Here is a 25,701-nt window from a genome sequence, read left to right as displayed (position 1 = left end):
ATTCAAATATCTCCAAAATAAGAAACACCTAAATAAGAAAACTCCCAAATAAGAATATTCCCAAATAAGAAACTCCCAAATAAGAATATTCCCAAATACAAATATTCCCAAATATGAAAACTCCCAAATAAGAAAACTTCCAAATAAGAAAACATTAGTGAATGTCAGAATCTTCGTAGAAACTGCGTAAGTGGGTTTTAAGATAAACTTATTTCTTAAGCACGGCGGGGGAACGAGGCCCAGTGATGCTAGTGACTAAAGCGCCACCCCAACAAGTCTCGTATCGGGTGATGCAGCGGCACATCAGTGTGCGCTCTGTCAAACCGCTGTATCTATGGATAACGGGGTCATTTTTATGCATTGCCATTAAATAATTCAGTGGTTGAGATGTAAACTCACAAATCCCACTGAATGACTGGTTTCATTTCAATAAGCAATTTAATTTAGCAGAAATTCAGGACAAGCAGAGGAATTCCACTTTAAGCAATGCTAACCTAAATATCACCGCCTGTCATTACAACTGATATATTTGAGAGAAAAAAAAGTCTCATTGAATTTTCAATACAACTGAACACCACGTCAGCCTGTGAGGCCCGCGAGAGGCCCCTGCCCTGGGACAGTAATCCACGATGGGACAACTGCTGCACAGCTGCATTCAGATCAAACAATACAGCATTAACACAAACAGGCCAACTGACCAGCTTAGAGCACCAGCAGTGGAACAAACCTGACTGAGTGGGATTTTCTTCAGCTGAGTATGTTATACAGCTAGCAGTACAGTAGCAGCAGCAGCGGCAACCTTCAGTCTTCAGTCTATGTTTATAGAAAACAACACAGTGTCAGGAACCACATAAGCAAGTCTAGCATGAAGCCACATAATGGTTGACAGCGATACCGGCGAAAACGGGTGATTCTCAGAGGAGAACATTAGCAGTGTGGACTGTTTATTTAAGGTGGGAAGAGGCAGGAGGGCATTCTGTACCCTTTCATTTGTTGGGTTGTACTGTATAATACTAGGTTCATCTGGAATCCAACAATGAGATGTTTGGCATCCTTGGCTCTAAAAACCATCAACATTCGGTTTACTGCACCGCTGCAGTCGTAGGCCAAAATTTTATCATTTAAAAGAAGGTTCCTCTTACCCCACGTTCACACCAGCCGCGGTTTTTCACCAGCTGTCACGCAAATAGCTGATCGCTCGTTGCCTGTGGGTGTTTCAGAGCTTGACTGGACCATCGGTTGCCATGGTTTCACTGATGGCAAACACAAATTCCCATTCCAACATTCCCGCTAAAATGAAAAATCATGAGAAATCGCTTGTGTGTTTTTATTTAATCCCAGTGTCTGTGCCGTCAGTTTGTGAGACAAACAGTATTTGGTCTTTGGATTTATCGTCTGTTTGCGACGAAAGCAACACCAACATTATTCCACCTGCAATACGAACAATTATCTAGGAACCAAAGTAGGAGGGTGCGGTTTCACAGCGGCTGAGAAAAATCATGTTACACTTCCCTCACATTTTCTCTCAATTCCTACTGGTAATGGCCACATTGCTTCGCTCCTTATTTGCATGAAGTTAAACTCCGTCCACTTCGTGCCGCCAACGGTCGCACCTTTCGCCAGACATCGACAGCTCTCGGTAAAAATGAATGACCTCCAGCCACTTTCACAACGTGTCCCTGCCATGTGAATCCAGGGTTATGCTGCATTCACATATTTGCAATGAAATAAAGGCCTCTGAACCTCATAGCAGTGCGGCGGCAAGAAAGTTCGCAAAGCTTGGCACGGAGAAAGTGATACGGGGGTTCTTCTGAAATTCAACAAGGAGATGTTTGGCGTCTATGGCTTGGTCATCATTTAAAGAAACGTTACCCTCCTATGCTGCGTTCGCATATTTGCATTGGAATACAATAAATCGCTGTTCTCGGGAAAAAACCTTGTATTTCTAAAATGACAACTTTACAGGAAAAAGGAAAAAAACCTATTTTATTTTTTATGCAGGTCAATGGAACCAGACCCCCCCCCCCCCCCCAAAGTCTTTTTGGGCCATTTCTTTCAGCCAGTTAATCATGGAATTAACACACAATGTAAACGGCAGCAGGTATTTTCAAATTATGTCAAAAACAAACAAACAAAAAAAGTAATGCATCATAAATATGTCATGTAAATGTGTAAATACAACATTTTTTGTGACACTGCAAATACAGTGAGCTCAAAACTATCTGCTTTTGCAGATTAGTTTCCATATATAGACTGCAAGGACTGTGGTGTAAACAGTCTGCTTTAAACTTTTACATACAACATCAAAGTGTCGTGTAAAAAAAGAGGAAATTCTAGTTTCCCCAGCCTGCCATGTTCTCCATACAGAACTTTAAATTAAAATTAAGTAAGTAATTAATAAAGTAACCTGCTTTTCTTTCAGTGCTCAAAAAAATTGTACAGTACAGGGCAAGACTGCCCCTCATTTATAGATCAAAACAGCCATTAAGAACAAATAAAAATGTGCAGAAAACACATATTTAACATCAAACTGCACAGAAGCCTCAACAACTAAATGTAATATCAAATTTTCTCAGTATTTACTGTGTCCACCCGTTGCCTTTATTATAGTTGACATTCTTGCTTTCAGTTCCTCACAGTAAATCTGAAGACACGACTCCAAAGCTCAGTCTTAGAAGCTGGCTGATGATTTTCTGAAGTAATCAATCCCATTCAGTGGTGTTGAGGTCTGGACACTGGGGTGGTCCGACCATCATTCAGTTTCTTTGCCTTTTCTCAGTGAGATTCTTCTTGAACGCCTACGCATCCTTTCAGACCCACAGCGCTGAGTGGTCTTCTCAGAGTGGAAGGATGGACAGAAGCACCTGTGGATGTTTTCAGATCTGAAGCAGCTTGATCTCCTCCTCTCTCTCAGAGATGGAAGCTTTACGTGCTGTTTATGTGATGGGTGTCTACCAGGTCTTCCAGGTGGTTGTTAGGAGTCACATTTTCTCTGTAGCTTTTGATCATTTCTTGAACTCCAGTTTTGATAATGGTCCTATATATAATCTCTTCAGAAATATGGAATGAAAAACGAACCTAGCTTTGACTGTCTATGAATTTATTTCCAAAACAAAATAGTTAAAAAAAGATTTTCTGAACGTCTCCCAACATCCCAGACGGCTCTCTTGAAGCTACTTGAGAGAACGCCAAGAGTGTAAAGCTGCTCCAACGGGGGGGGGGGGGGGGGGGGGCGGGCACTTTGAAGAATCTAAAATAGAAGAAGGGAATTTCACACTGCAGCTTCATTTGTGTGGCTGGTGCCTCATTAGAAAACAAACAAACAGAAAAAGCTGGAAAAACCCTGAATGCAGCTGGGCGATGGTGGGTCCACGTGCGCACACGCCCCCATGGGCCGCGACACGAACCTGCTGATGAAGCACATTCAAACGAGAGCCGTTGCTCAGTGTGTACAGAGATGATAAACAGGGCAGACGCTCCTGCACTAAAAAAACACACCCAGCAATGTCTGTCAACCCGAAAATACACCACCAGAACGTAATACACCCGGACCACCAGTGCCAATCAAGCTACTGATCTGCAAGCAGAAAACAGAAAGCCCTCAAACCAAGCAGGGCTGCACCATGAAGCCCAGTATTGTGTATTTTATTGCTACATATTGCAACACACTGACATGCGTTATAATAAAAACTCAGAAATTAATCAATAATCTGACCTTCATTTTGACAAAAATAGGCTACGTTCACATTACAAGCCTCATTGTCTCTAACAAAACCAACCAGACCTGTGTAGAGCAGATCCTGCTGGCGTCTCCGTGCCGAAACGTTACTAAATGTTTCAGTAGTGACTGTTTTGGTACTGAAAATTTTGAAAGCAAATTTTGAGCAGCACATGACCAGCTGTGAACAGCTCTACACACATAAAATCTTCATTTGTAAGACACAAGACACAATTAACACAAGAAAGTTTCCTAAACTGCAGAAAATGTGTGTTTCAGTGGTGACAATTCTTAATGTTACAGAGTGACTTTGAAAATTTGTCAGTCTCGACTGCATATGTGGACATATTTCTATATTGAGCTCTATTTACACAAAGTTAGGTTAGTTCATCATTTATGTTGAACAGACTCTCCCAAAGTTTTACGCTGCTGCTCTGACGTTGAACCGCGTGCTGCACTGGGTCGGTATGACCAACAGGTCAAAACCAGCTCTAAACAAAGTGACCGCTGGGCCCTGATTGGTGCTCTGGCTTTGCGCTTCTTTCGTTTTGACGTTACGTTTTTATACACAGAAACCAAAAGGAACGACAGATTTCTCAGAATGTAGGAGGAAAAAGTCGGATATTAGACTCTGAAATGTAGTGGAGTGAAAGGAAAAAGTCGCCCAGAACGGAGAAACTTCAGTACAGATACACGAAAAAATACTAAAGTACAGAAACTAATTACATTTACTGAGTTACTGTCCACCACAAATTAACATCCTTAAAAATGTAAAAATGTAAAGTATTAAGAACAAATTCAGGGGTTGGGGCACCTCCCACTAGTTTGTACTCTGATTTTGTTTATATACATTTTTTTATTACTCTCTCAACTAACGCAGTGGAGTTAAATAGATCATAACGTAATCTCTGTTCTAATCTCAGGTCCGAATACTTCACTCATATTTCTATTTTGTTTACTGTGGGTCTGCGGTTTCAACTTCTTTGGCATAATAGCTCACCTATAATTTTATCGACCACACCCGTCCCTAATGTGTTTGTTTCCATGAGACATGTCCTTGATGACTTTTCACTCATTCGTTCCTGATCTCTGGACCAGGTCAGCAAGTCTTCCTGCTGGCCCTCACTGCTGTCTGGTGAGTAACGGCCGTCCAGGCCGCCAGCACCTCCATTGTTTGGCCGTTTCCGCTCCAGAATCTGTGGGTGGCGCGAGATCTTTAAAGCAAAACCGTCGGACTTTCACTTCATGGAGCTGATCATATTGTCGCCCCTTCACCCAGTGTGATTTTATTACCCCTCACGCATCCCTGGGGGATATAAACCTCAAAACGTCTAGCTACAGATTCATTTTCCCTTTCAATCTATTCCACTTTTGGAAGTGGAAGAGACATTTTATTAGGATTCGAATGTGATTAAAACTGTTGTTAACGTGAACATCTTAAGATTCGACATCGAAACGAACAAAGAAAGAGTCAGAAGTGCTGACCTGCATGACATGATGTGCAGCAAAACAGCAGTACCTGCAGGCCACTGGTTACCGTGCACTGCTTTTATGTAAGAATGCACGATTTTAGTGCCAATCCGTGAGTCAGATGTGCGTCATTTTTCGAGTTGTGACTCAAGCGTCCGGATGAGCTGACCATCACAGCTTAGGAATCCATGTGACTTGCAGGAAAACTAACGGTTACTCACTTTCGGGCTGGGGACACAGGCCGAAAGACGGAGAGCGAGAAAGGGGGATAATGAGAGGAAGGCTTAGTCACTTTTCAGAAGAGTGAATGAAAGAGGCTTAAAGGAAAGGGCAGAGAGGAAAATCAAACCGCATGTTTTAGAGGAATGAGCTGGACGAGGAGGAGTCATTAGAGCTCCAGCTCTTGCTTTAAATCTTACCATCAGACCACCACCTACGCTCCAGTTCAACCTGCCTCATCAGTCTGACTCGGAACTCGGAAATAACAGAGTTCAAGGGCAAAAATGACCTCAAAAAGTCTGAATGAACTAAGAGACGTAATCTCAACGGGAATGAATGTCACGACGGCACTGAAAGCCTAATCCAACCGACGCTTCATACAACTTGACCTGTCAGTGTGAACCTGCTGATCTGTAGATGAACTGGGCCACTACGCTGCACAAGAAGCTGCTGCAAATCTCAGGACCACCACACCGACTCCAAACCGCTACGTTAAAACGAGTCAGTCTTTCTATGGCTCAGAAATAAAACTAGGATTGGCCCAAGATTAAAAGACGTGTTGGCAAAATACCTCAGGAAGGTTCATTTAGGTAGCTACACACTTAAAACGGTGGTTCTTCAAGGGTTCGTTAGTAAAGAAAACCATGGACACTCAAAGAACCCTTTGCATGATTAACTTGTTCTCCGCATTGCGAAATGTTTCTTCAGATTCATGGGAAATGTGTTTTTTTGAAAAGGGTTCTATATAGCCCCAAAAAGGGTTCTTCTACTGTTAAATACTTGACACCAAAACAATAGAAGAACCCTTTTTAGGGCTATAAAGAACCTTTTTTAAGAAATATTCTACATAGAATCATCTACGGCATATTTTACATCAATCTGAAGAACCATTTCACAATGCAAAGAACCCTTTAATCATGCAAAGGGTTCTTTGAGAGATCATGGTTCTATATAGAACCATTTTGTTTACTAAAGAACGCTTGAAGAACCCTATTTTTTAAGGATATACTAGTGTCAATATTTAGCTATCTAACACAGGATTCAATAAGCTAGCTACCAATGGGTTCATTTAGATACACACAAGGTTCTTCAGATTGATGGAGAACGTGCTATAGATGGTTCTATGTGGGCCTTTTTTCGGAAAAGATTCTACAAAGCACCAAACAGGGTTGTCCATGATTACAAGCTCAACATTACCAACAGCAGAGCCCGCTTTGGTGCTATATAGAACCTTTCCAAAAATTTTCAATAGAGAACCCTCTATACAACATTCTCCATCAATCTGAAGAACCGTTCTATGATGCGAAGAACTCCGTAATCATGCAACGGGTTCTTTGGGCGTTCACTGTTCTTTATAGAACCGTATTCTTTACTAAAGAACTCCTGAAGAACCATCTTTTTGGAGCTTTTTGTGGAGCTATCAAAGTGTAAGCAAGCTAACCGTAAGTTCATTTAGGTAGCCAAGACTGGTGGGTAGCTAAACTGACCCAATGTGTTCATTTACTACGCCAGTTATTTTATCTAGCTACCAATATTCGTTTATCCAGTTAATATTAGCCAAAACATTTTCTGCCCTTGAGATTGAATCACTAATTATTACTCTGGTTAAGCTCAATATTATTTAACATATTATTTTGCACATTTTGAAAAATACCCCCATTTATACCTAAACTACGTCCCAAAAGTAACCCCTTAAAATGACTTTCTACTCTGCCCAGGTACTGTTCATCGAACTGTTATCACACTACTACGTGTACGTACAGTTAGACTTGGGGCAATATTCTTTACTTAATATTTTGATTAGGGCCTCATCGATTTTATATACGATTTCCCCAATAAAATCAGCTGATATTAAGGTTTCACAGGATTAATGTCATCGACAGAAATCCTGCAGTGTGGAAAAACCACTAGAGTGAAGGCAAAACCATGTGGTGGTATTTCTGATATAAAAAAAATCCTCACATTGAAAATCTGACCTGAGCGTAGACCTAAGTAGTAAAAATGACGTACGGCGGCAGGACTTGGCTCTGGCAGCACAGCTCCAGGGTTCAGCTCAGGTCGGGCAGAACCCATTTCTGCTTTCTACTTTAATAAATAAAAGAGTGAGAGATCTGCAGCACATTTTGAGGAGAAACAATTTGGAGAAACACGGTTTGGGGACATTTCACTCATACTCATCAGCCAACTCTGTGAATTAAACAGTCAGTATCTGCACACACTGTGAAGCTTTGGGGTGTTTGCAGGTCTGTGCTTGCCTCCGCTGTCTGTGCTGGTAATGGGCCCCCACCTGCTTTCTGACAGTTCCCACAGCGCACCTGTCCCATTTGTTATGGAAAGCCCAATTCCCGGCTTTCCCACAGGCCGCTGCTCCGGCTGGACTGCACGCAATTTTGGCTTCTTCGCATTTAAGTCTTAACATGGTACCGTGACTAAAACAGCACTCAGTATTCACACATTAATGGGGTGTAGCTCAGACTCAAAACCGACAACTCTGTTTCAGGGCAGCGTTTTCCAGCCCTTTTTCTACAATAGACAAATATTTGAAGACATTTTCGTGATACATGATCTGTACCACAACATCTAGCTTTAATTGTCCTATTTTAAAAAGCTGAAAAACTAGATAGAATGACTTTTATCTACCATCCTTCACCTAAACGAATAAAGTAATAATTTACCTAATAAAATAGCGACAAGGAACAGCAGGGAAAATTAAACAATTTGGTAAAAAAACTAAGATGATGTCACAAAGGGGCAACATCCAATCAGCTTCATGTTACTATGCAGTTACTGTGCACTGGTAAGGTGATGTCATAATGGGCCATTATCCAATCAGCTTCTTGTTACTATGCAGTTACTGTGCACTGGTAAGGTGATGTCATACTGGGCTGTCATCCAATCAGCTTCTTGTTACTATGCGGTTATGCGGTTACTATGCACGTTTGTTCTTTACAGACTCTACAATTAAAGCAATTTTCCACTCACCTCAAATGCAATCAGGCAAGATGCGAGTTGCCCAACCAACTGCTGTGGTTTCTGACGCTGTATGATATATTTTTATCTATAAAAATGGACAAAAGTGTGGGCAAACTTCAGGCTAGTTGGCTGCTGCTCCTGTTTTTAGCTATGCGACATACTTAAGTCCAATTTTATAGATAAAAGAGTCCCGTGCAGGGTCAGAAACCACCATCTACTTGAGATTACCTGAAGGAATATATAGATGAAAAATCAAACAAACAATTTTCAAATGACCAAATGATGTAGACACGCTTGATGTCCAAGTTTTGCTTTTTAAGTTTAGTGCTGGAGCTATGACGCCAACATCGCCATCAAATCTACTACATAAAGACATCTCCAAAACGTCGGTCAGCTACACGGCTGCATTATGTTTGTACATTAGCAGTCACAGTAAGTCATAATGTGTTGCATTTCCTAAACCACTTCTTTGTCCACTCTGCCTTGTCATTTATACCCGGCACCACCTTTAGGGCCGCTCCTTTGCGTTATTAGCCTAGGTGAAGGGTGTTGAGTGAGGGGCAAGAGACCGGGTGAACACACGTGTTGCCTGGTAATCAGATCAATCGATCTGATGCATTAACCTTTTCAACCTTGAAAAAAGTGGCAGGCAAAGCTGTATATAAGCAATAGTAGCAAACGACTGTAAAACGCTTAACATGTCAAAAAGCGTTCAGAAAGTGTTCGATTCGCTGGACTTTACGTAACAAACTGTCTGCCGATACAACTTCGTCGGTTTACCCAGCTAACTGGTCAGCTAGCTTGCTAAAGGCTACATGTCTAACAACAAAAGGAAATGCACATGAATGAACACGGATTACCTCACCAAGGTTTACAGACAGACGTACGCAAGGTGCTGGAGCCTATCCCAGCGGTCACTGGGCGGAAGGCAGGATACACCCCGGACAGGTCGCTAGTCCATCGCAGGGCAGACAGACAGACAAATTTACTCACACCTAGGGGCAATTCAGCATGTCCAAGTGGCCTGACTGCATGTCTCTGGACTGTGGGAGGAAACGAGGAGCACTTGCAAACTCCACACAGAAAGGACCCTGGTCACCCGGCCGGGGAATCGAACCCAGGCCCTTCTTGCTGTGAGGCAACAGCGCTAAGTTTAAGTCGTAAACATAATGGACCAAATCTGAAGTGGAAAATTGTGTACATCTGATATTTTCCATCAAACTTTCACCACTTTTCACTCATACCACACAGACGAACGTGTTGTACCGGTACATGGATCATGAACTCTGCAGGTGCAGAAAGAGACCACTGCTGGCGGCCTTTACTGAAAAGGGGTGTAAGTGATGACTAAGCACGTATTTCACAGCCTTACAATAACGGCGCTTCCTACACAGCACAGTCAGGCCTTGAGGGAGTTACACAGAGAATGAAGTATGTGACAGCACTGTGCCATTTTCACAAAGACGAGCGAGAAAACGGCACAAATCAATCTCTCTTTCTCTCCCTCACACAGGTCGTATCACTGCAACTAAAGCAGAGCTGAAAGACAGAGTGAGAGAGGGATAGAGTGAACAGAAGTTAAAAGAACATATTAGTTTACAGCCCTGAGGGGAAAGCAGCGGGCGGTTAACACACTGAAGCCATATCAGTCTGAGAGTGTGAGAACATGGAGGGAAAGAACAGAGAACAGGTGAGTGTACTGCAGGGCTCAAGGCCTAAAACAAACATGAAGAGAGTCCAGACGCAACTGCTCATGAATCGCTGGCTTCAAACAGGACAATAAATCCCACAAAACTAATTTAAAGGCACTGAAACTGAAGCGTTTGGATACGAGATGCTCCGTTCTAGAGAAACTGACCAAGGTCCCCAGAACTATTTATGTAATTTATGTATTATGGTTACCCTGCGAGATGCTTAACACGTATATATTGAAGCGTCCATGGTGGCACATGCAGAGCGTTGTATGACAAAATCGATCCCAAAAGAACTACTTTTTAATTGTTTCTCCAGTGTTTGAATGCTGGATAAAACTCACTAGGAACATTTTAAATGCTTAAAACCAACTTAAATGGTACACACTGACTTCGTCACCCAATGCCTGCTATAGCGCTATGCAACTTTGGAGGAGGGGGCAAGAGACCTCTCATTAATGCTTTAAGGCACCACGTTACACAGCAACAACTATGGCTCTTCAGCTAGCTATAAGAAGAAGAAGCTAGCTCGGTATTCCCAGGATGAACATCATGACCGAGGCAGTGAAAAGACGAAAAAGAGAAAGAGAGACAGTGACCAAGCAAGAGACTTGACGAGAGTAAGGCCCAATCCCCTTTCACCCCATTGAGCCCGTAGCCCTCTGTTTTGTGCGTTCACGTCTATGGGTGGTGTGTCCTGATTTTTGCTGAGATAGAAGGGCGGGGCGAAGTGTTAGAGCTACATGGTCCTCCAAACGGAGGTTTTTCAGAGACACTCCAAACAGTGAAATGAGAAAAACTGGCAAGACGGCTGCGCAAGAGGTTCAAAGAAACCCACCAAGGAGGGAATTTTCTCTGTTAACAATTACGATAACCACTTTTATTATCATAGTTTATTGTCATTTCAGTGTATTATGGTCCTTTTCTTCATAACAAGCATAAACAACTGCTAGTGGTCTCAGTAGTTAGCTGGCTAAATTACCTGTTCCGTCTTAACTGCTGCACCATTTAAGGTGGAACGGGAAAATCTGAACGAAAGCTGGCGAATATCTGAATTCATATCACTGAGGAATTAGGGGTGGGCGATAATAAACAACTGCCCTCTCCTTGAAGGCATATGATGCCCTAAATGTAACTAAAGCCCATCAGCGAGGAGCTGAACTTTAACCTACCCTACCTATCATTGCAGACTGGCACGGTCGCCTACAGAGCAGCGCTACTGCACTAGTAGCCTGTTAATGAAGTAACGTTCTTCTTTATTTGAGGGTCCCGTTTTGTAGAGGGAAGATTGTAACCACTCCCTCTTGTAACTCCTGTTCCTGTTCCAAGGGGCAAGGAGACACTCGAAAACAAGGGATAGGGGTGAAAATAAGACATGAGATTGGACCTAAATATGGACTGGCTTTTACTCGTTGGCAAGAGCTAAAAAGAGTCGAAACGATGCAAGTCAGTCTCACAGTTAATCGGAAAACAACAAAAATATGAAAGTAGAGTGTTTATCCTTCCCAGAGTTGGATAAAACTGACTCGGAACAGCTTTGGTAAGACTTTCTCTCCGACGGAGCCATCCTAACACCTGTATTACCGCAGGTAATGGCTTTAGTTTCAAATTCTTCTACACATTTGTTCAAGGGACTGCAACTGCCCTCTGGCTTTAGTTTGAAGTCAACGGGTTTTTCTTGTCCAACTGTTCTTGTCCAAGTACAGAAAAATGCTTTGAACTAATTCTCTGTGGTAACTGGCTCTACAATACAGATGCAAATGATAAAAAACATTGAAGTTCTCCTTTAAACGCTGCTCCATGTCTCTAAGTGTGAAAGGGTTTTTCAGTCAGTACTGCAGACTGTGGCCGATCTTCTCTCCATACTTCTGGGTTCTTCAAGCTTTTATCCTCTTCAGTTTCATCTCTAAACGTTTGCAGATCAAACGCATGAGCTTCTGATGAAAACAGGCCTTCATCTCAGTTAATAGCATTGGGCAACCAAGTGTTTTGCCAAATATTAAAGAGCTGGAGAGCAATTTGTGTTTAGCAGGAATTGAAGGGTTCACAGTTTTCAGGCTTTGAAACAAACCATTCTGCTCATGCGCCAAAGCTCTGTAGAAGAAAATATGTACACACCAGACATTTGTTATACAGACCATCTTCCGAACGGCACGTACAGTCAGAAATATATAACTAGATTTTGAGTGTCTTTGGAAATTGCAGTTTGCGGTTAACTATTAAACCATGTTTTCTTCCTACGTAGGTTCATCAAACCTACACGTACAAAGTGCACGATAAATGGCTACTAATGCTCATGTAAGCAGGACCCTTAGCTGGTCATATGTGCACTCTCCCACCCACACAGCCTTAATAAAACGATGCATTTCCCACAGCCCCTGCCTGTATCAGCTGCAGAAATGTACAGAGCGGGAGCTAACAACCAAGCAAAAGCTAACCTAGGAAGCATAAGTGAGCAAATCAGCAACTGCCTGCTGGGTTCTACTATAAAATTGTTTTGGATTAACTGACAGTATGACCACTGGCTTCTATTATAAAAGTGCTGACTGAATTCAGAAACTGCCCATTGGCTTCCCTATAAACTCATTTTGAAATATTATATGACAGAATTCAGCAACTGCTCACTGGCTTCAGTTATAAACTCATTTTGCGTGAATATTCACTGACAGAATTCAGTAGCTGCCCAATGGTTTCTATTATAAACTTGTTTTGCATAAATATTCGCTGACGGAATTCGGCAACTGCTCATTGGCTTCCATTCTAAACTCGTTTTGCATAAATATTCACTGACGGAATTCGGCAACTGCTCATTGGCTTCCATTCTAAACTCGTTTTGCATAAATATTCACTGACGGAATTCGGCAACTGCCTATTGGCTTGTATTATACACTCATTTTGCATAAATATTAACTGATGTATTCAGCAACTGCCTACTGGCTTCTATTATAAACTTTCTGAATAGCATATTGAGACAGGTTGAAAAAGGCGACTACCCCTTTAATGCATCTTTTACCAGGGCCTAAAGGAAGGAAGCAGAGTTTGCACCTTTTCTCAGCGACTGCTGCCAACTGCTAAGGGGTTTCAAACAGGGAAGAAAAAGGGACTTCTTTGAAGTGGATCGCTGTCGTTTTTTTATGAAACACTTTTCCGAAGCTTGTCAAAATTCGCTGGCGCCCTTGAGCAATTATTTTAACGATTCTGTCAGTGTCTGCTTTAAACGAGAAGGCCTGCTTGTGTGAATATATGCGTAGCCATATGAGCCATTATTGGATCTCACGCAAGCTTTGACAGATTAAAATCAATATGTGTACAGTGCCAATTACTAAGAATGCCAAGATATATGTGTACTTTAAAAATTGATGGCATTAGCCATTATTTAGAGTTGGGAAACGAACCTCAGCTCTAAAGAATGGCAAATGAGTCTGGACTGTACTCAGTGTGGAAGGAACAACACAATAGGATAAAACTAAAGCAAAGTTGCGCAGTTCAGTAATTATTTTGCTTCAAACCTCCAAACAATAAACCTCATTCTGTTCTTCCAATTTTCTTGCCTCGTACTGAGGGCCTCAGAAGTGAGCTCAGCCAGAGCCAACCTGTCAGCGTGATGAATGAAAGCAGAGCTGGGATCGGTCCCATATCCTCCGCATTACAACCAGAGAATTCGCAAGAGTCCTAAAGGCCTGCATGGACCTAAATCATTAATACAGTTCTGTGTTTCATGTGGCCACAGCATGGAAAGAACACAAAGTGACCAAACCCTCAATACTGGTGGCCAGATTCACCAGCAGGGTCCTGTAAAGTTTTCTGGACTGTGCAGATTTTTTGAGGCTGTTAACGTCCAATGACGTAATATGAGAGACTGAACCACAGCACAGTGTTCTGGCGCAACACTGGTGCCAGGTTTGGTATCACTTTTTAATATCAAATGTAATGTTTCTTTTTTCCTCCCTAATTTAGTCTTGCTCAGTTCCCCCTGCTAGCTAGGTCTCCACCCATTGCACGATAGTAGTAGGGGTTTAGCAAGGCATGGGGATTGGTTGGTGGGTCACCCTCTCACAGTGGCTCTAACGCAACATCATTGGACAGTTCAACACGCTTGGAGGAGAAAACTAACTGCCAATTCTGTTGGCCAACGTGTTGGCTTGCTTCGCACTGAGTGACGGGAGGACCACCATGTCCACCCAGAGAGGGGGCAATCATGCTCTCCTGGACTTCCAGCATCACCAAAGATCGTCAATGTCCGAGCCAGAGCTTGGATATCTGCGCCACTCCAAATTCCACTTTTTGAATCGGGTAGGTCTAAAATAAACGCTAATAATTCTGCGATTAATACAGCCCGAACCGCTTAACGTACAGACTCCGTTCAAACGTTTCGAAGGTCTCGGCGCGGTGACTTGTGCTATGTATGTTTGGAGTCGATCGGATTGGAAGTTTTTAATAAAATTAAGTTTAAAAATGAAAAACCTCCCATAAGAACGAACGGCGGAATGTTCAGAACTTCAGATTCCTACTGACATCGATGACGTCACAGCAGGCCACTCAGTCTCACAGACACAGCCGATCACGCAGGGAATCTGCTTTAAAATCCTTAAACTTTCACACAGAAACTCCATTTCAGTTTCACATGGTAGAGAAACTTGTCCTTTATGAAACCTCAAAATATCTCATCATCTTATCAATTAGCTTTAGAGTTATGAGCATTTGTTTGGCACTAGGCACAGAAAACTGCCCCATTCACTCCCATGTAAATTTCTCAAAATCGGAATCTGCTTATTTCAAGATTTTCTCTGTGTTTAACTCGTCATAACTCAGACATTTTCTTCTCAATACATACAAAATTACACCAAAATAATCCTCAAGGGGTCTTATCTCACACCATCTATCCGGTGAAGCGATAGAGTAAACATTTCCTGAGTTATGACCGTTTGTTCAGAGGGTGCAAATCGGACTCAAACAAGGCTTCTCCACTAAGAGCTGCGTAATAACAGAGTGACAGTTCATTTGAGTGACCCCCCCCCCCCCTCCTCCACCCTCAAACACATACATCTCTCCCTCTCTCACACACACACACACACACACTAACACACACACTCTTGCAGTTCCTTCAGGAAACGCACATCTAGTTTTGTTCATATGGTGCAGCTCTAGTTTCTAAATAAGACAATAAGATTCATTCTGTGCAATCAAGCCAGGTCATGCGAGCGCAGAGCGAAGGCTCTGACGATGTAATGAAGTGTGCAGCACATTATGTTACTCATTAACACAAGGAAAGAAAACCAGAAGCCATGTATTCGTTCAGGCAGGGCTCTTCCTTCTTCACGTCTTCCAGAAATCTGGAATTATTAACTAATGCAATTTCAGGTTACAAAGAAAGTACAAGGTCCCAAAACACAAGGATGGGACTGATTTAAATAATACGCCACTGATGAAAAGCCAGTAATCATACACTCAAAAAAAAAGGGTTCTTCAAGGGTTCTTTAGCAAAGGAAATGGTTCTATATAAAACCACGAGCTCTCAAAGAACCTTGTGCAAGATTACAGGGTTCTTTGCATCAGGAAAGAAAAAAGATTGATGGAAAATGTTCTTGAAGATGGTTCTATATAGCACCCAAAAGGGTTCTTTCTATTGTTACAAGCTTGACCTCACAGCAATAGAAGAACCCTTTTTGGGTGCAATATAGAAGAAATTTCACAGCAATTCTATCTAGAACCATCTACAGCACATTCTTCATCAATCTGAACAACACTTTTATGATGCGAAGAACCCTGCTTTATGCTTCTATATAGAGCCATTTTCTTTACTGGAGAACCCTTGAAGGACCATTTCTAAGAATGTAGGGTTTCACAGTTGCTTTAACAAGAATTTTTTGGTTTTATTTTATTTATTTATTTGCGTGTACATTTCTCAATCCCTTGTTCCACTGGGTCACCAACCCAGTGACCCCAACCTGATCCATTTTATTGTTGCCTTCAGAAGTCATTCCTTAGCTGAATGAGGTGTGGTAGATCTGGGTTGGATGTGAATGCTGCAGGAAGTTTGATCTCCAGGAGAAGGGCTGGTGACCACTACCTTAAGCTATAGCCTATAAACGTGTTTGTTAGCCATCAGTTATCCTAAGTAGTCCATCTTATGACAAAAGTTATAACAGGGGTCTTTAATTAAAACTCAACAAGGTCCAGTTAGGGAAAATTTGCTCAAGCAAAGTTGCGTCATGATTCAGTGCCATGCACTGTTTACTGAAGTAGCCGAGTAGGAATATCAACATCTCATACAGTCAACAACTGAACGTCGTATCCAATAAAGTCCAATTCAGCCAAATTTCAACAACATTTATGGTCAGTTTTCTCTTTTTAGATCACAGCATGTGAAATAACTTCCCTCTGGCTCACTTTCTTCTCTGACTGCTGTTTCTCGCCTCGTCCCTCCCCTGTGTGTCTCAAGTCTCCTCAAGTCTCGGTGCTCATCCTAATGCACAGATCTGATTGGCTGAGTAGCGTCATGTGTGATATGCGAGTGGTCTGTGAGTCTCCCAGGCCGCTAAAGCTACCATAAAGGTTAGAAAAGCTACGGCGATTAAAATAGTAAAACCCAGTCAAAATGAAATAAATCTCCCCAGTTTAGCGGTTATAGGTCCAGGTCCACAAGACAGCGTCTGGGTCCTGGGTGCTGAACTTGCTGGACCCGATCAGTCCATATATACTGGTTAACTCGGGTTCATAACATGCGGTACATGTAAGTAAGTAGACTTCATTATGTTACTGTCGTATCTGTCACGTTAGGCTGCGTCTTTCAGTCAGTAAAGCCTAAAGCCTTGTTTACACAAAACGCAGCGCGGTGTGATCAGAGAATGTGTGGTGAGGAGAACTGCCCATTGATAATGATGGACACTAGAAGGCGCTCCCGAGCAAGTTTAATCATAATCAAAACTGTGGCTATATTTTTGAACGTTGGACAGTGTCTTATGTACGTTCATGACACAGTGAGAAACCGCTACACTCAGCCAAAGAGCTCATCAACCAATCAGCACTCAGTACCAGTAACGCTAACCAATCAGTAGTCGCTAGCACTACTGCTAACCAATCAGCTCTCAGTAGCAGTAATGCCGTCCGATCAGCGCTCAGTAGCAGTAATGCCGTCCGATCAGCACTCAGTAGCAGTAATGCCGTCCGATCAGCACTCAGTAGCAGTAATGCCGTCCGATCAGCTCTCAGTAGCAGTAATGCCGTCCGATCAGCTCTCAGTAGCAGTAATGCCGTCCGATCAGCACTCAGTAGCAGTAATGCCGTCCGATCAGCGCTCAGTAGCAGTAATGCCGTCCGATCAGCGCTCAGTAGCAGTAATGCCGTCCGATCAGCTCTCAGTAGCAGTAATGCCGTCCGATCAGCTCTCAGTAGCAGTAATGCCGTCCGATCAGCACTCAGTAGCAGTAATGCCGTCCGATCAGCTCTCAGTAGCAGTAATGCCGTCCGATCAGCACTCAGTAGCAGTAATGCCGTCCGATCAGCACTCAGTAGCAGTAATGCCGTCCGATCAGCTCTCAGTAGCAGTAATGCCGTCCGATCAGCACTCAGTAGCAGTAATGCCGTCCGATCAGCACTCAGTAGCAGTAATGCCGTCCGATCAGCACTCAGTAGCAGTAATGCCGTCCGATCAGCACTCAGTAGCAGTAATGCCGTCCGATCAGCGCTCAGTAGCAGTAATGCCGTCCGATCAGCACTCAGTAGCAGTAATGCCGTCCGATCAGCACTCAGTAGCAGTAATGCTAACCAATCAGCTCTCAGTAGCAGTAATGCCATCCGATCAGCGCTCAGTAGCAGTAATGCCGTCCGATCAGCGCTCAGTAGCAGTAATGCCGTCCGATCAGCTCTCAGTAGCAGTAATGCCGTCCGATCAGCACTCAGTAGCAGTAATGCCGTCCGATCAGCACTCAGTAGCAGTAATGCCGTCCGATCAGCACTCAGTAGCAGTAATGCCGTCCGATCAGCACTCAGTAGCAGTAATGCCGTCCGATCAGCGCTCAGTAGCAGTAATGCCGTCCGATCAGCACTCAGTAGCAGTAATGCCGTCCGCTACTGCTAAGTTTTCTTAGATTTTCTTTGATTTGTATTTATTTATTCTTCTACTTTCTGTTCCTCCATTGCCCAGTTCATCGAAGGCACCCTCTATCAATTTGTTTCATATCATGGGACAAACAGGAGGTGGCCAGGCTGCCCTTAAACTGGCTGTGGTTCAATCAAAAGCTTTATCAGCTTCAGGAATGGAATAAAAGCACCTCCATCGTCCACACGATCAGGACAGTGTGAGTCAGACATCATGTGTTTCTCAGTAACACCTTTCAACCCATTTTCAGTCTAATAATTCAGGGTAATTTACGCTGCCGTTACTGCCGTTCTCACTGCAGGTTTCTAACGAGGAGGTCAGTCGGGTTTTTTCCTACCTAGCGTTTAGAGACGACTGTGATTGGCCGAGAGGCGTGTCAGTCATAATTCAGTGTAATTCTCTCTCTCTCTCTCTGTGACCCCTGTTCGTCTGTGTTCCTCCTCTTTATCAGCGCGAGTAGCTGCTCTGTTATTTATCTTTTGGCGCTTCAGCTGGATGTTTGTGCTGCTGTGTTGAACTGAACGCTGCGCATCTGAATCCTGCATGAAGGTCAAAGCTGATGTTTCAGAAAAGACTGGACGGGGTTTTCTATCATAACTTCTGGACCAAAACAGTTACAGTTTACAGAGCTGTTACTGCATTGTTATGAGCCACAATCACATTACAGATTAGCAGTTTGATTCAGTTGATGGGACAGATGTGACCTCGGCTGAACTGGAAGACTGGCAACGAAAAATCCTACACTTGACTCACCAGTCACGAATCCCGAAAACATAAATATAAAGATAATGGCCTGCTTGCTGAATTACGAGAGAGAGAGAGAGAGAGAGAGAGAGAGAGAGAGAGAGAGAGAGAGACACAGAGAGAGAGAGAGAGAGAGAGGGAGAGAGAGAGAGACACAGAGAGAGAGAGAGACAGAGAGAGAGAGAGAGAGAGAGAGAGGGAGAGAGAGAGAGACACAGAGAGAGAGAGAGACAGAGAGAGAGAGAGAGAGAGAGAGAGAGAGACACAGAGAGAGAGAGAGACAGAGAGACACAGAGAGAGAGAGAGACAGAGAGAGAGAGAGACAGAGAGAGAGAGAGAGAGAGAGAGAGAGAAAGAGAGAGAGAGAGAGAGAGAGAGACAGAGAGAGAGAGAGAGAGAAACAGACAGAGAGAGAGACAGAGAGAGAGAGACAGAGAGATGCAGTGATGGAGGAATGATTTATTGCAACATAACAGAGGGAGTGCAGAATGAAGGGAGAGAGGGAGTGTCAGGAGGAGGAGGAGAGATGAACAGAATGAGCTATGAAGAGAGACAGATCACCCAGAGTGATCGATTACAGCAGCGACAGTATGTACACTAATGGGGGGGTTGAAAAAGGAAGAGAGAGCATGAGAAAAGTAAAGAGAGAAAGTGCGTGTGTGAGAGAGATAAAAAAGAGAAAGAAAAGGAAAGACAGAGACAAAGGGAGATGATAAGAGAATGAGAAGAGCAAGAGAAAAAAAGGAGGAAAAGTGAGATAAAGAAGGATTGACAAATGGAGAGTGAGAGGTAAAGAGAAAGTGAGTGAGAGACTGTGAAAGAGAAAGAGAGCAAGAGAGAGAAAGAGATGAACAAAAAGTGAGCTGAAAAGAGAAAAACAGAAAGATGAGGAAAAAGGCAAAGAGGAAGACGAGAAAGAGAAAAAGACAGAAAGAAAGAAAAATAAAAGAGACGAGAATGACAGACTCAGAGAAAGAACAGAGAAATAAACAGAGAGAATGAAACAGGTAAAGAATGTGAGAGAGTGAGAAAGAAAGAGAGTGAGAGAGCGAGAGAAAGAAAGAGAGTAAGAGAGAGAGCCAGTGTGCAAGAGACAGCGAGAGAGAGAGAGAGAGAGCACGAAAGAGAGAGAGACCCAGAGAGAGAGAGAGAGAGAGAGAGAGTGAGTGAGAAAGAAAGAGAGCAAGAGAGAGAGCCAGAGCGCGAGAGACAGCGAGAGAGAGCGCGAGAGAGAGAGTCCAAGAGAGAGAGAGACAGAGAGAGAGAGAGTGAGTGAGAGAAAGCAAGAGAGCAAGAGAGAGAGAGCGAGAGAGAGCGAGAGAGAACAGCCACGAGAGAGAGCAAGAGTGCGAGAGAGCACGCGTGAGAGAGAGAGTCCAAGAGAGAGAGAGAGAGACAGAGAGAGAGTGAGAGAGTGAGAAAGAAAGAGAGCAAGAGAGAGAGCCAGAGCGCGAGAGACAGAGTCCAAGAGAGAGAGTCCAAGAGAGAGAGAGAGAGAGAGACAGAGAGAGAGAGAGAGAGAGCGAGAGAAAACAGCCACGAGAGAGAGCAAGAGTGCGAGAGAGAGAGAGAGAGAGAGAGAGAGAGAGAGAGAGAGAGAGAGAGAGAGAGAGACAGAGAGAGAGAAAACAGCCACGAGAGAGAGCAAGAGTGCGAGAGAGAGAGAGAGAGAGAGAGAGAGAGAGAGAGAGAGAGAGAGAGAGAGAGAGAGAATGTAACTTCATAGATTTATCACTATTTTACCGTCATCTTTATGTAGTAAAAGCTCAGAAGTCTCGTGCAGGTTCACTGGTGGTTTTGGATGGTAAATAAAACAGCTGTATTTGTGTGTAATCATGGTGACACCTGGTTCCCATCACCACCACTGTAAGCACATCGCAGTCTTACCACTCTAAGTGACGGTTCACTTCTCTATGAGCGAAGGCTGAAATTTTGAAAAATGGGTGGCACTCCCCTTTAAGGCAGCCAGGTAACTAAAAACAGCGAATCTCCTTTTGCACTGCAGCCGCTGGGCAGCCGCGTGAGACGTGCATAACATTTGCTGCCATGCGCTGGATGATGAGCTCAGTAAAACGCTCCAGGTGGCCGCTGTGCTCCGTTACTGACCCCCTGACCTCCAGAGTTTGCTCTGCACTGACACAGCAGTGTGTGTGTGTGTGTGTGTGTGTGTGTGTGTGTGTGTGTGTGTGTGGCCATAAAGTCAAGTGGCTGAACTTAACACACTGTTCCAACACGAACGACTGCTTCCTTTATACTGTATTCAGGACCCAGAGAAACCTTAAAGTGACAATCGGGCCAAAAAGAAAAACGTAACCATTGCTTTATTTGTCGTGAACGTGCCTAATCACCTCTTCCAGCAGTGCCCGCCGGTCTCTAGTGCGAGATATTCCAGTTTAAAGACAGGAAAACACCTTCTGATGATGTATCTGGAAGGTGGGAGGAACATTTGAGAAACTTCGCCTGCTTTGGGGTGGATATTCGACGGCTAGACATTTAATTTTTCTTTGTTTGTTTGTTTATTTTCCACTAACTGGCAAATACAACGGGGGGCCCCCAGTGGTTCTATCATATAGATATATATGACAGATATCCGCTAGGCATGCTGGGTACAAAATGTTGCATCAAATCAATGGAGCTGAGGGACATAAGGCTGCAATATTCAAACAAATCAAACAAGATGTTAAATGAGCTTCAGGCCAGTTTACTACGTTAAATCAATCTGGTAAACTTACAGCATAAATGTTGCCAATTTATTATAAAATAGCCCCTTTTTTGATAACATGTGTTCATAACTGTATAATTACTGCTGTGGGCCAGATGACCGTCACAGCGCATTCGCTTCTACTCAAGAAGGCTACATTTGTAAGAAAGGCCTCGACTTTATACCGTTTCACTCATTCAAGTTTCTTTTCTAGGTTCGCTCATTCTTTTTCCGGTGGCTTTGCTTTCCTCTTGCTCGCACTTCTCATTTCAGGCCTTTAGCATTTCATTTTAGACCAAAACGAGAAGAAAAGAGCCTGGCAAACGTCAGTTCCTAGCCAAGGTCACTATGCCCAATGTCAAGTGTCAGCTAGAGGGGTATAAAGGCCCCCCAGCATTGGGCTGTGGAGCGCTGGAACTGCATTCTCTGGAGTGATGGAGCTCCGTCTAGTACCTGTGGGAAGAGCTGGAGTGATCCAGAACCGACCATCCAGCATCAGTACCTGACCTCATTAATGCTTGTTGCTGAATGCAATCAAATCCTCACAGCAATGTTGCCTTCCCAGGAGAGTAGAGGCTGTTACAGCGGCAAACTCACTATTAATACCTTTGATAGCAGAAGAAACGCTGAAAGAAAAGGTGTCTACAAACCTTTAGACATAGAGACCCAAATGCAGCCGGAAGAATTCCCAGTGGTGATTCACCACTGGCACTGGCACTTAGTCCACGGCCAGACTTGATCCATGTCTGGGAAACCAGCCCACAGTGTTCTTTTACTTCTGCGTCAGTCATTATTTCATTGAGGTCGTATTTCCCGATGAGTGTATGCTGCTCCACTCACTTCTACTTGGCCGGCAAGTCAAACTGTAGTAACCAGTTGGGTTACAGGTGCATAAACAGCACTCTATGGCTTCTAATACCAGCCCAAATTAAGGCAATTAAAAAAGGTGGTGTCTGAAATTGCGGCTTAATAAATCCAGTACCAAGGCGAGGTTCAGTGGGGTACGTCCCCAGACTGATAGGCAGCTATACACGCAGTGCTGTGGCCACTTTCCAAGCCTCGTCCACACACACGGAGACTCTCTGACGCCGCTTCAAAGACTGGGATTTTAAAAAGATGACAAAAAAGCCAGTTTATACATGTTTAAAGGGGGATTTCCAACCAGTCTGCACAATTTCTGTTTAATTCAAAACACTGAGACGTAAACGAAGCCACTCCGAGTGGTTTGATGTGATCTTTACACTGGTGGTGAAGGGAACCGGGGTCTTTATTTGCGTCTACGATGCAAATAAAGCATTGAAAACTTCCAAAATGATCCATTATGAGTTTTAAGGGTGTATCTTGGAGCCGTTGGGTCTTACAGCACCCTGCACGGATTTTAAAAATAGGCCTGTAATGCAAAGCATTTTATTTATTATACAAAACAAACCAACTCATGTCTTCTGAGTTTTTCTGTTTTATATGTTGGTAAATTTGCTAAAAAAAAAAAAAGTATCCTTGGGTTCTATTTGCACGCCCTGCATTGATTTCTCCACCACAAAGCCATGAACTGATGTTCATAAATACGTTTCAGGCCAAAACAAATACAACGTCTTAGCCTTCAGGCCGCACATTCACAACAAAGGCATGTAATAACTGTCAGTGAAAGGCTGCTTCAAAGGGGAACGCCACCGGTTTCTGCATAAAAAGGGTTGAGATGTAAACAAAGTCGCTCAGAGCGCTTTGCTGTGAAACGCTCCGGTTCTAGAGAAACTTACCAAGTCAGAACTGTTCACAGTGGTGGTGATAGGAACCAGACGTCCACCTCTAAAAGCTCTGTGTCATGCCTAACATATTGCTTTATGATAGTTCTGGCATAAAGTCTTGGCTTAAAATGTACTCTAATCCATTTATTTTTACTTTTTTCCCCAGATTTATGACCAATTTACCCCCATCAACAGCTCAGAAGGCACTGGTGGTTTTGGATGGTAAATAAAATGGCTAAATTTGTGTTGCAGACACTGTGACTGCAAGTTTCTCTACAGTGATGCATTTCACATTAAATCACTCTGAATGACCACATCATTCAGAAATTTTGAAAAATGGGTGGGATTCCCCTTTTTAAGAAGCCAGACGTCTGGTTCCTACCACCACCACTATGAAAAACTCTGACCTGGCAAGCGTTGTAAGACTGGAGCATTTGCCTTCAAATCTCTCCAAACGACTTTGTTTATAGCTTATCGATTAAATTATACGGACATTTTTAAAGAAAGGGTGTAATCTCCATTTAATCTGCAAATAATTTGTCTTCTCAGGCGAAAGCAATCAATCCCAACAACGGCCGGCCGGCCAGCCGTCCGAGTCCACCGAAGAGCCGAACAACGAGCACTGGAGCCGGTCAGACAGCCCGACTGAAGCACTTTTATTCTCAAAAATATCTATCTGCATTATCCAGCTCTCTGCATGAATGGTTAAAAATAGATGAAGCTTCTTATTCGCCAGTTTCTGGTTCGAAATTTGCCGTTCCACCTTAAATGGTGCAGCAGTTACATTCACAGAATTCACTTACTGTAGCGAACCGCTGCACCATTTAAGGTGGAACGGCAAAATTGGAACCAGAAGCTGGCGAATAGGAGACCAACTTCACCCTCGTTAAAAATAGTTAGCCTGTGTTGTCGTTACTCACCGAAAAGGCAAGCAGGGGTCTTCGGAGTCGTGACACCGGGGCAGAAGGCAAAGTTTTAGTCCCGTTTAAATCCAAACTGCTCGGTGAGCGTAAACGTTACAGCCGAGTCGAGTGCAGGTACAAATCCAACGGCTCTCCTGCGCAGGACTAACCCTGACTAACCTTTAAATACGGCACTGTAAACTGCGATAAAGTCAACTCCTTCTGGAATACAGCCAATGGGAAACAAGTTTTGACACCCACTCGTCCAACTTGGAAACTGGAAATTAACCCAAAAGAGCGAAAACGGGTTGTTTTCTGCGAAAAGTCGCTAAAATCGTGCGCAGCCTGCGCTGCTCTTCTTATTTCTCAATCAGGGATCAAGCTTGGGATCTTTTTTTTTTTGCCTCTACCAGGTGCTCATTTACATAACGCTCACCGGCCGCGTCCAATCACCGCGCTCTCATGTGAATATTCATCAGGCAGCTCACCAATCGCAGACGGGCATGGGGCGGCGCGAGCGTGCCCTGGCAACGGCTCTGTAAGTGATACTCGACGCTGAGAGAGAAAGAGAGTCATATTTTTTAAAAACGCATCAGAGAAACAGTGGCGATAACAGGGTGGACGCGAAATGTTATACTTCTGAAAGTGAAAAGGCGCCATTCGCCTCTTTAACTCTTTCTTTTTATTGTGATTACAAGCCACTTTCACAGAAATGTCTTCGAGCGGTTTGATGTGAAGTGCTCAGTTCTGGTTAACTTACAACTGTTCACAGTGGCGGTGAACGGAACCAGACGTCCAAAGCGTTTGAAGGGGAATTGCACTGATTCTTCAAAATGTTTGCATAATTAAATGGTTAATATGTAAAATAAAGTCCTTTAAAGTGATTTGATTCGAAATGCTCCGCTCCAGAGAAACTTCCCAAGTTAGAAGAGTTTACAATGGTGGTGATAGGAACCAGACGTCGGAAGCGTTTAATACCTCTGCACGCTACCTCCCAGAAAATTGTTAAATATGATCATGAATATGCTGCCTGGTGTCTGACACATTGTTTTACTAAAGTTTTGAGGGAAGGATTTGGGCTAAAACATATATATTTTAAAAGCCATTCATGGTGGAGGCATACATGTAGGGGTGGTGAGGAAAAATAGTTATTTATTCATGATATTTTTGATTAATTTTACCAAGATCAACATCACATATTAAAAAAAAAATCAGAGGATATGTTATAGTTTCATTGGTCATTTTGGATAGTAAATAATAATATAATATAAAAATATATATAAAAATAATTTGTGTTGTAGACAATGCGACCCCTGGTTCCTATCACCACCACTGTAAAGAAATCTAAGTTGCCAAGTTTCTCTACAATAAATCATTTCACATCTAACTACTCCGAATGACTTTGTTTACATCTCAGTGACTGACTTATACAGAATT

At 43.2% G+C, this 25,701-nt stretch overlaps 1 protein-coding gene across 3 annotated transcripts in view; it reads right to left on the bottom strand.

The window, feature by feature from the left end:
• Window positions 1-24,624, bottom strand: part of ddr1 (discoidin domain receptor tyrosine kinase 1) — a 75,216-nt gene extending 50,592 nt beyond the window's left edge. For all 3 annotated transcript variants that reach the window (XM_037537257.1, XM_037537258.1, XM_037537259.1), the window contains exon 1: window positions 24,283-24,624. The gene's annotated coding sequence lies outside the window, so the exon portion shown is untranslated. The remainder of the gene's footprint in view (window positions 1-24,282) is intronic.
• Between the last annotated feature and the right edge of the window lie 1,077 nt (window positions 24,625-25,701).

Source organism: Pygocentrus nattereri, chromosome 3 (genome assembly GCF_015220715.1).
Source record: "Pygocentrus nattereri isolate fPygNat1 chromosome 3, fPygNat1.pri, whole genome shotgun sequence".
In the NCBI taxonomy this organism is placed as follows: domain Eukaryota; kingdom Metazoa; phylum Chordata; class Actinopteri; order Characiformes; family Serrasalmidae; genus Pygocentrus; species Pygocentrus nattereri.
Note: the sequence above shows the minus strand (reverse complement) of the source record. Positions and strands in the feature narration are given on the sequence as shown.